Raw genomic sequence first — 10,471 nt, 5'->3', positions numbered from 1 at the left:
AGTCTGGAGAAGGAAGACAGTGGAGACACACAAGGAATGATTCAACTGAAGTAAGCTTCAGCACTCAGTAAGTGTCCAGCTCTGTTCTTTCCACAGATTGCCTCCTTCCATTTTCAGCCAGTTTTGTGGCTAGGTGTTAACACCCATTTTACAGATGGGAGAAATTGAGGCTGACTGTTGAGGTTAGTTTCTCAGCCAGACTGTTGAGGTTAGTTTCTCAGCCACCTTACTAAAATCTAAATCCACTTTTGAGCAAGTGTTCTGAAGAACAATAATTATCTTACAGCTTAATATATAATTATTAAATACCACTCCCCTTTCACTTTACCATTGGGGCTTATGTCTTTATTGGTTGTTCAAGTGGGGCAAAGGAAATAGCCTTTTAAAACTTAGAGGCCAGGCCGGGCGCGGTGGCTCAAGCCTGTAATCCCAGCACTTTGGGAGGCCGAGACGGGCGGATCACGAGGTCACGAGATCGAGACCATCCTGGCTAATACGGTGAAACCCCGTCTCTACTAAAAAATACAAAAAACTAGCCGGGCGAGGTGGCGGGCGCCTGTAGTCCCAGCTACTTGGGAGGCTGAGGCAGGAGAATGGCGTAAACCCGGGGGGCGGAGCTTGCAGTGAGCTGAGATCCGGCCACTGCACTCCAGCCTGGGCGACACAGCGAGACTCCGTCTCAAAAAAAAAAAAAAAAAAAAAAAAAAAAAAAAAAAACTTAGAGGCCAGGTGCAGTGGCTCTTGCCTATAATCCCAGAACTTCAGGAGGCAGAGGTAGGTGAATCGCTTGAGGCCAGGAGTTACAGACCAGCCTGGGCAACATAGTAAGATCCTGTCTCTAATTTTTTTTTTTTCTTTGAGACGGTGTCTTGTTCTGTCATTCAGGCTGGAGTGCAGTAGCGCCATCTCAGCTCATTGTAACTTCCACCTCCCAGGTTCAAGCAATTCTCCTGCCTCAGCCTCCCCAGTAGCTGGGATCACAGGCATCTGCCACCATGCCAGCTAATTTTTTGTACTTTTAGTAGAGATGGGGTTTCACTATGTTGGTCAGGTTGGTCTCGAACTCCTGACCTCCAGTGATCTGCCCACCTCGACCTCCCAAAGTGCTGGGATTACAGGCACGAGCCACTGCACCCAGCCCTCTATAAAAAATTTTAAAAATTAGCCAAGCATGGTGGTTTGCACCTGTAGTCCCAGCTACTCAGAGGCTGGAACAGGAGGATCACTTGAACTCAGGAGGTCAAAGCTGCAGTGAGCTGTGACGGTGCCACAGTACTCCAGCATGGGCAACAGAGAGAGACCTTGTCTTAAAACAAAACAAAACAGAGAAGCTGGGTGCTTGTCATTGCATTCTGTCAGAGAAAACATATTGACAAGAAACATGAAAGCAAACAAAAATTAAGTACCTATAACAACTGCCCTTTTAAATATATATAGTGTAATTTTTATAAAAAAAAAATACAGATGAAGTCTCGCTATATTGGCCAGGCTAGTGTTGAACTCCTGGCCTCAAGTGATCCTCCCACCTTGGCCTCCCAAAGTGCTGGGATTACAGGCATGAGTCACTGTGCCCAGCCACAACTGCCCTTTATTAAGCATGTAATTATGTGCCAGGCACTGCTGTAAACTGTCTACTTACATATTTCTCACAATGTCTTTATGCATTAGGTACTTTCCACATGACAGGACAACTGAGGCACAGAGACGCTGAGTAACCTGCCCAAGATCACACAGCTAGAAAGAGCTGACTGCAAGACCTAGACTCAGGTAGAGGCACCCCTAACCACCTATATGCATCCCTCTGCCCTTCCCAGCTCTCTCCTGAGTCACATGAAAGAAACCCCAGACTTACTGGTCCTGGGCTGCAGTTTTCCTCCCCAAAGTCACTCTAGGGACAAACAGGAAGATGGGAGGGGGCATGGGGCAGTTACATAAGGCGGTCACTTCAAAGGTGGCCTCTCCGGCATGGATAGCCTTGGCTTTGGGCAGTTAGCCAGGGGCACCAGCCCAGAAGCTGAGTGCTGTCCACCCTCTATCTCCTACCCCATCTCCTCTTAGTCCAAGGGCAGAACGGGCAGTGGAGGAGATGAAGGCTGGACTAGGGGGGCGAGGAGGCAGATCTTGTAATCAAAGCTGGGCAGTGGCAGAAATCAGGTGTTGCAAATAAGAATAAAAATAATAACACCAGGCTCAGTGGCTCATGCCTGTAATCCCAGCACTTTGGGAGACGAAGGCAGGCAGATCTCTTGAGGTCAGGAGTTCGAGACCAGCCTGGTCAACATGGTGAAACCTCATCTATACTAAAATTAGCTGGGTGTGGTGGTGCACGCCTGTAGTCCCAGCTACTCAGGAGGCTGAGGCAGGAGAATCGCTTGAACCTGGGAGGCAGAGGTTGCGGTGAGCTGAGATCGCGGCATTGTGCTCCAGCCTGGGCAATAGGGCAAGACTCCGTCTGAAAAAAAACAAAACAAAACAAAACAAAAAAAAACAAAAAAAAGGCCAGTGAGGTGGCTCACGCCTGTCTGTAATCCTAACACTTTGGGAGACTGAGGTGGGCGGGTCAAGAGGTCAGGAGTTTGAGATCTGCCTGGCCAACATGGTGAAGCCTTGTTTCTACTAAAGATACAAAAAAAAAAAAAAAAAAGCTGGGTGTGGTAGCACATGCCTGTAATCCCAGCTACTTGGAAGGCTGAGGCAGGAGAATGACTTGAACCTGGGAGGCGGAGGTTGCAGTGAGCCAAGATCATGGCATTGCACTCCAGCCTGGGCAATAGGGCGAGACTCCATCTCAAAAAAAAAAAAAAAAAAGAGTATGCAAATGGTCTGAGAATAACTGCCCATGCCCCCACCCCAGGCCAGAGTACTTCCCTCAGCTCTGAGTGAAGAAGAAAGGGTATGGCCTAAGACAGCCTGAGACAGAACTGTGTTTCCCTTCTGTCCTCAACTTACTATGACTTTATGCAAGTCATTCAATCTCCCTGGGCCTCAGTTTCTGCAAAATCACGGTGGTACAGGGAACATGCAAATCATGCAAGATCATGGCGATACAGATTATTGAATTGCTCAGGCACTTGGTGGTGATAATGTTCTGAGAAGCTCACGAGGCCACAGCCAGGAAGCAGAGCCAAGCACAACCAGTCCCCAAATCCTGAAGTTCTACGAAATCGAGGCTTCCAGAGGGTAATGGCAGTTGGAGATTCATTGTGTCTTTGAAGAGGCACTCTTTCTTTCTCAGGGACCCAAAGAGCCTCTTGATCCCAGCCCAGGGATAGGCTACATGTGCTTCCACAAGAGAAGTAGATTGTCTCCCCATCACTGGGATTTGTGTAGGGCCTCCTTTTTCTTGGGGCTGTGGAACTCAAGGTGGGTGTTAGCTCAGGGTCTCCAAGCCCAAAAGCTTTGTATGCCAATACCTGCATATATATGCAACCACAGCAGCTTATGTGCATACAAACTGATTTTAGGCCCACATAGACATAGTCCACGGCAGACCCTCACCCAGCCCACCTTCTTCCACCTCATTATTATTACTGCTGTTATTGAAGGACTGTTCTTTGTCTAGCCCCTAATGTGAGCTAGCTGTATTATAATTAACAGTATAACATCTGAGATTCAGAGATGTGAAGACACTTTCCTAAGACGCACAGCTAGTAAGTGACCCCAAGACAGGGAAAGACTTTTACAGATGATTAGAGCTGGGCAGAGGGGAAAGGAAGGGGACATGCAGAGGCAATGTGACAGAGAGAAGAAAACTCCTGGGTGGGTGGGGTGGCTCATGCCTATAATCCCAGCACTTTGGGAGGCCGAGGTGGGTGGATCATTGGAGATCAGGAGTTCAAGACCAGCCTGGCCAACATGGTGAAACCCCATCTCTACTAAAAATACACACACACACACACACACACACAAATGAGCCAGGGGAGGTGGCACATGCCTGTAATCCCAGCTACTCGGGAGGCTGAGGCAGGAGAATCTCTTGAACCCAGAGGCAGAGGTTGCAATGAGCCAAGATTGCCCCATTGCACTTCACCTTGGGCGACAGAGCAAGACTCCGTCTCAAAAAAACGAAACAAAACAAACAACCCCCCCCCCCCCACCAAACTCCCATCTCCCTTTCCTCCCTGCCCTAAATTGGGCATTAAGCTGGACTGTCCTTGACGTGACCACAGACACCCGAAGCCAGAGTTCCAGGAAGTCCATTGTTTCTGCAATTATTGGTATCATTTAGGTTGTGAACAATATCTTCAGAAGTGTGCTGATGGATGCTTTGGGGTGGATTTATCCTGAGATTCCCATTCCTTGAGACTCTGTGGGGGAGCTGACCTTTTCACTACAGAAATTTTAGGTTTTCTGCATCTGCTCCAGGAAATGGGAGGAGTAAAGGATGCCACCAAGCACGGGGAGGCATGGGGAGCTCTGCGGTGTCCCTCCAGTTAGAGGCAGGTTGGCCTTGGGCATTATGTTTCAGACTCAGAGGGACACTGACTTGGTCAAGGCCACCCAGAGTCAGGGAAGGCATTTGGCCTCCAACCTCAACGTGAACTTGCCCTTGCCAGGTGCTGCAGGCTGCCCAGGGGTGCTTGGAGCTGCAGCAGGGAGGAATTGTGGGGCAGAGGGAATGGTGATGGGGTGTCTCCTTAATGGCCCCAGGGGTCACATGGCGGGTGGCCAAGCTCTGACTTTTGTCTCCCACCTCTGTATGCCTGAGTGCTGTCCTGGTTAGGGCAGGCATGCATTTTGTTCACGTTATGGGCTGGAGAGGTGGCCACTTGGAAAGGAGCGAAGGAGAGCAGGGTCTGGAGGGTGATGCAGGGGTGGAGGAGTGCTTGCAGGGGTAGGCTGTGAACAAAGGGGCCCGCATTGGATCAGGCAGGGCCGCTGAGCGATGATTCACAGGCCAGCAGGGAGGGGTGGGCTGCTGGACCCACACAGATGGGGCGGGGAGGAAAGCAAGGAGACTCAGAGTCAAACTCATGCAGAAAAGAGAGCGGGATCCAGAGAAACACAGAAAAGACAGATGGAGGCAGGTTCGGAGGCAGAAAGATAGAGACAGGGTACTCAGGCATGCGTGCATGCACGTGCGCACACACACACGTACAGAGAGCAGAGATAGAGTGAAATGAGAGAACTAGTCATTGTGATTTGTGGCCAGTGGTGGACAGAAAACCAAATCAATGTAAATTCATTTCATTTTGTGTTGTTTTAGAGACAGGGTCTTGCTCTGTCACCCAAGCTGTAGTGCAGTGGTGTGATCATGGTTCACTGCAGTCTCCAACTCCTGAGCTCAAACAAGCCTCCTGCCTTAGCCTCTTGAGTAGTGAGGGCCACTACTTTCTTCATTTTTATAAATAAAATAATTTATTTCTATTTTTTGTAGAGATAGAGTCTTGCTATATTGTCCAGTCTGACCTTGAACTCCTCGAACTCCTTGAACTTCCATTGAGTCCTCCCAACGTGCTGAGTTTACAGATTTGAGGTGGCTTGAGCCACTGCACCCAGCCTAAATGGTTTTCAATAACCCTACTTCCACCCCAGCACACCCCATCTCCAATTTAAAATTTTCATCTTGTCAGGCCTGGAGTGGCCATCTGAGCATGGGCTTCCCAAGGCTGTCTGTGGCCAGGCAGGGCCTCAAGCAGACACTCACTGGGCACACAGAGAGTCCATGTTCAGCGGTAGGGACATGAGTGTATGCACACATGTGTATCACAGGGTCACAGGACCGCCCCAAGATACAAGCGTCCTCATCAAATATGTGTGCACACACTCATGAAGGTCCAACACATACACACAAGCTTTCATTGCTACAGATGCTCCTGTGAGCACACACACGTTCCACTTTTGTTGAGCACCTAGCATATTCCAAGTTCTAGGCTGAGCATTCAAGGCCGAGAAAAACACAGAAAAGGGAAGGCTGTCTCTCAGTCTCCTAGAGGGAGGCTGCTGGGGTGCTGGGCACAGGGACTGTTCCTCTGGATCTAGGACTGCCCCTTCATCATTGGGAATGCCCAAAGACAGGGTCTGTGGTAGGGCAGAAGTCTGTCCTCCCACCACAGTCAGGGACAAGAACACCCAAGGGCAGCTGAGCTTGGGATAAGTTCAGGGCCTCCCAGAGTATAGATTCCGTCCTTTCTTCACCTCAACTTCCTCCATTGACATGAGAAATCAGGAAGCTGGGGAGGGGATTCCTGCCCCTCCATCAGCTCTCAGAACTAGCTGGGTGTGGTGGCTCATGCCTATAATCCCAGCTACCTGGGAGGCAGAGGTGGGTGGATTGCTTGAGCGTAGGAGTTAGAGACCAGCCTGGGCCACATAGTGAGATCCCATCTCTGCAAAAAATAAAAAAAATCTCAGAACTCCCCTCCAATATCTGTTTCTTTGGGGAGTCAGGCATGGGAGCCTACCCGTCTCCTACTTCCAAGTAGAGGAATGGCCCCCCACCGCAAAGGGGATCCTGTGAGAAAAGGGGAAATTTCCTTTTGTTCTTGCCCCAGCATCCTGAGAGGATGTTAATTTCCTTCACTCTGGGGTGAGTGTAATGGTAACACCCAGTCGCTGAACTAGTCTTTCTTGAATTTCGTTTCAAACATCCTAATGTTTGTAGTAACGGCCAACATTTATTGAACGCACAGCACACACAGGGCGCTACTCTTAGCACTTTGCAAATACTGCCTCATAAAAGGCTCAGAACAGCTTTGTAACATGGGAGTAATGATCATGAACCCCATTTTACAGATGAAGAAACTGAGACCCAGAGAGAGGAGGGCATTTGCCCAACCTCATATGGCAACAATTCGCAGGCAGACAGGCTCACTTCAGAAGTCAAGCTTTTAACTAACATTCGCCCTTGTAGCCAGGAGTTCTGATCTAGCTCTGTAGGCCCCAGAAATGGACAAGATGTGGTGGGGTGTGTGTGTTTATTTGTATGTGTGCGTATTCATGGGGGTTGTAGGTGGTATAGATTCCAGGGGTCGGCCAGAGGCTACACTGGGATTGAAACAGCAGAGGCCCAAGCTGGGGAGAACTTTCAAGGAGAGCCGCCGTTTTCCTCTGACTGCAATGGGAGCCTTGTCCAAGCCCACCAGCTCATTTACGCTTCACTTTTGCTTCTGCAGCAGAGTTGCAGAGCGGCCCGGCTCTGCGCCCAGCCTGCCTGCCGTGTAACAAGATAGTTTATATTATACCGCCAAGCAGAAATAAAACTACCGAGTCAAACATTGCAAACAGATGCCGCGGCCAGAGCTCAGGGTCCGTGGCCAGATGCTCTTGTGAGCACCCGGGGAGGGGAGAAGCTATGAGTCTGGTCTCTGCAGACCCTGCAGGTTTGGGGGTGCGGGTGCCGCTGGAATTGGAACGTTGGGGGTTGCCGAAGGGCTTTCAGAAATGGAGAGAGGAAGAAACAAAAGTAGAGGAGGGGCATAACTTTCCTTTCTCTCTTTCACTTACTCCTTCCCCACACATAGTTCAACTTTGTGGTTTGCCAATTTCTCCATTTTAATGGCACTTGCTTCCATGTAGAGGTAAAGCCTAGGAAGGGATGGTTTTAGCCTCTCTCAAGTCCCCATTGGGTCTCCTAAAATACCCCAAGTAAACCATGCTAAGTCTCCTAAACCCTCTTTTAATAAGATTCTGCCTCTGAGCTCACAAGAAAGTTCTGGAACTTCTATCCTTATTCCTCATGTGGTCTCCTAACCCTTCTTTCCCACCCACCCCTAGTTCCTCTACTGAAGCTCCTAGACTGCAGCCAACATGCCCTTCTTTAAGCACATACCGAAAGAGTCATGCTCGTACTCTCAAACATTCAGTGGCTCTCTATTGTCCCCAGCAGAGTTCGTCAGTTTTCTGAAGAGTGCATGCATCAGAGCCCCCTGGCCCAGATTCCAGGGCCACCCTCCTGACCTATAGAATCCAGCTTCTTCTGGTCTAGGAATCTGCATTGCAAATCATCTTAAAATCTTTCTGGAAGAAGACAAGGTGTATTTATTGTTTTTTAATTAGCACATTTGTAAAGTCAATAGGGTGGGGTCAGGCATGGTAGCTCATGCCTATAATTCCAGCATTTTGGGAGGCTGAGGCAGGTGGATCACTTGAGGTCAGGAGTTTGAGACCAACCTGGCCAACATGGTAAAAACTCGTCTCTACTAAAAATTCAAAAGTTAGCCGGGCGTGGTGGTGGGCGCTGGTAATTCCAGCTACTAGGGAGGCTGAGGCATGAGAATCGCTTGAGCCTAGGAGGTGGAGGTTGCAGTGAACTGAGATCACGTCACTGCACTCCAGCCTAGATGACAGAGTGAGACTCTGTCTCAAAAAAAAAAAAAAGAAAAAAGAAAAAAGAAAATACAAAAAACTCAATAGGGTGATGTCAAGCTGAAATTTTCTATAGCACTCTTATTCAACAGATACTTATAGCACACACTATGTGCCAGGCACCATGCTAGGGGCTGGGTGCTGGGGATACAGCACTGACAATGTAAATAAGGCTCTGGAAGTCTTGCTGTGTACTTCCAGTGACTTGAGAGGAGGTAGACCTTAATGATCGCTGGATGGTCCAGGATGACGTTATGGCGAAGCATGTGGGGCTAGTCTTGACGGAAAAGTCCATTATCCCCAAGGATGAGGGGTTAATGCTCCAGGTGGAGGCGGGGCAAGCAAAGGCTTTGAGGGGGGTGGCGGGGGGGAACTGCAAAACAGGATTTGAGACATTTAGACTTTAGCAGCATCACAGACTTGGGAAGTCAGTGAGAAAAATGAGGAAAGGGGAATCTTTGCTATCTTAGGCTGCTTATCTTTCCCAGAATCTTATCTTGCTTTCCCAGGAAGTCCCCCAGGTGCCTCCAGCACTCCTAGAAATGTTGGTTGAATGAATGAAAGAAGGATGGTAGGAGAGGAGGGGGAGATAAAAGATACAAAAAAGAGGAAGGAACAAAAAAGAATGAATCAGGAGATTTAAAAAAGAGGAGGAGTCCCCATCGTGTAATTTATGAACTTGAGAAGCTATTTGGAGTAGGGATAAAAACGTGTGTGTGTGTGTGTGTGTGTGTGTGTGTGTGTGTGTAACAGGCAGACTTTCAAAGCAATCAAAGTAACTCTGATTAACACTCACCCTCTCTCTCAAACTCATTTCCTCCCAGCCAAGGCCCAGGGCAGACACGATTGACTGTAACCCTAAGAGGCAGGAAAAGCTTGAGCAATTATTTTTATACCAAAAAAAAAAAAAAAAAAACCCTCAAAGATGCAGGCGTGCTCAGGGCCCCAGCCAAGCACTTTGAGCTTTGAGGTTTGAGCCTGTCATATGCCCTTACCACCAGCACCCCATCTCCAAGCCTTCCTTCTCTCCCAACCCCCATATGGTCTGGCCTCTATCTTCTGCCCGCCTGTGACAGACGGGCCAGGCCAGGCACCCCCAGAGACCACCCCCCTCCCCAGCCGGGGGCCTGTCCCCTCTGAAACTGATCCCGTACCTTTGGATCTAATTTGTTTCTCTGTCTGCCAGGTTTGGTGGGGGTCTTGCCTGGAGACGTGGTGGTCACAGGTGACATTAATCACGTCTGCATCTTCCGAGGGCTGAGGATAGGATATCAGAGAGGTGACCAAGCATTGGCCACATGATTCAAATCATCCCAGCATTGATTAATTGGGTTCATCCTGAGTTTCTGAATCATAACAACTGTTTTTCTCCTTCACCTCACGTCAACAGGCCCTTAAAGGGGAAGGATCCGTTTACCCATTGCATGTGGTGCATTAAGTTGATCAGCTCCTATTAAATGTTAAACGCTGGATGCGTTTTAGACAAACTCGATTTGCTCAAGATACTTTTCAAAGGTTCTGTGATGATAATTAGCATCTCTCTCCCTGCCTCGCCCCTTCCTCCGGCTTTCCTGGGACGTGTTTTGGCTCCAGCCTCTGACAGATGGGATGAGGGAACGTGTGGGCTGATAGAGAGGGTCCTTTGGAGGGGGAACTGGGTGGGGGGAGAGCCCCCACAGGCTCTTTAAAAGTGATACAGTTTCTGAAAAGTTTAATAAGGCAGAAAACAATCCTGGATGCCAAATTTGCCTTCCAAAAGCTAACTATTCAGAATGCCTCCTGCTCCTACGTGGAGGAGAAAACAGCATTTCTCCAGCCAAAAAAGCTGTTTTCTAGAGAGGAGAAATTCTGTTTCTGCACGGGGATGGGTGCTGGAAGCTTAGTGACAAAAATGCAGAAATAAACCCGGTTCTAATGCAAATCGGTGAGAGGAGAAAGAAAATCAGTGAGACGAGGATCAGCAGAAAACAATAATCAAAGCTCAGGCTCATTTCTTTTTTCACTTTTGTTTTTGTTTTGTTTTTGAGACAGAGTCTCACTCTGTTGCCCAGTCTGGAGTGCAATGGCGTGATCTTGGTCACTGCAACCTCTGCCTCCCGGGTTCAAGCGATTCTTCTGCCTCAACCTCCCAAGTAGCTGGGACTACAGGTGAGTACCACCATGC

General features: G+C 48.9%; 1 non-coding gene across 1 annotated transcript; it reads left to right on the top strand.

Annotated features, from left to right (window-relative positions):
• The first annotated feature begins 309 nt into the window (after positions 1 to 309).
• Positions 310 to 402, top strand: LOC115900195. The gene has a single exon (XR_004059865.1). It is a non-coding gene; the product is annotated as a small nucleolar RNA SNORA27 (small nucleolar RNA).
• The last annotated feature ends 10,069 nt before the right edge of the window (positions 403 to 10,471 follow it).

This window comes from Rhinopithecus roxellana, chromosome 10 (assembly GCF_007565055.1).
Source record: "Rhinopithecus roxellana isolate Shanxi Qingling chromosome 10, ASM756505v1, whole genome shotgun sequence".
NCBI lineage: Eukaryota > Metazoa > Chordata > Mammalia > Primates > Cercopithecidae > Rhinopithecus > Rhinopithecus roxellana.
Note: the sequence above shows the minus strand (reverse complement) of the source record. Positions and strands in the feature narration are given on the sequence as shown.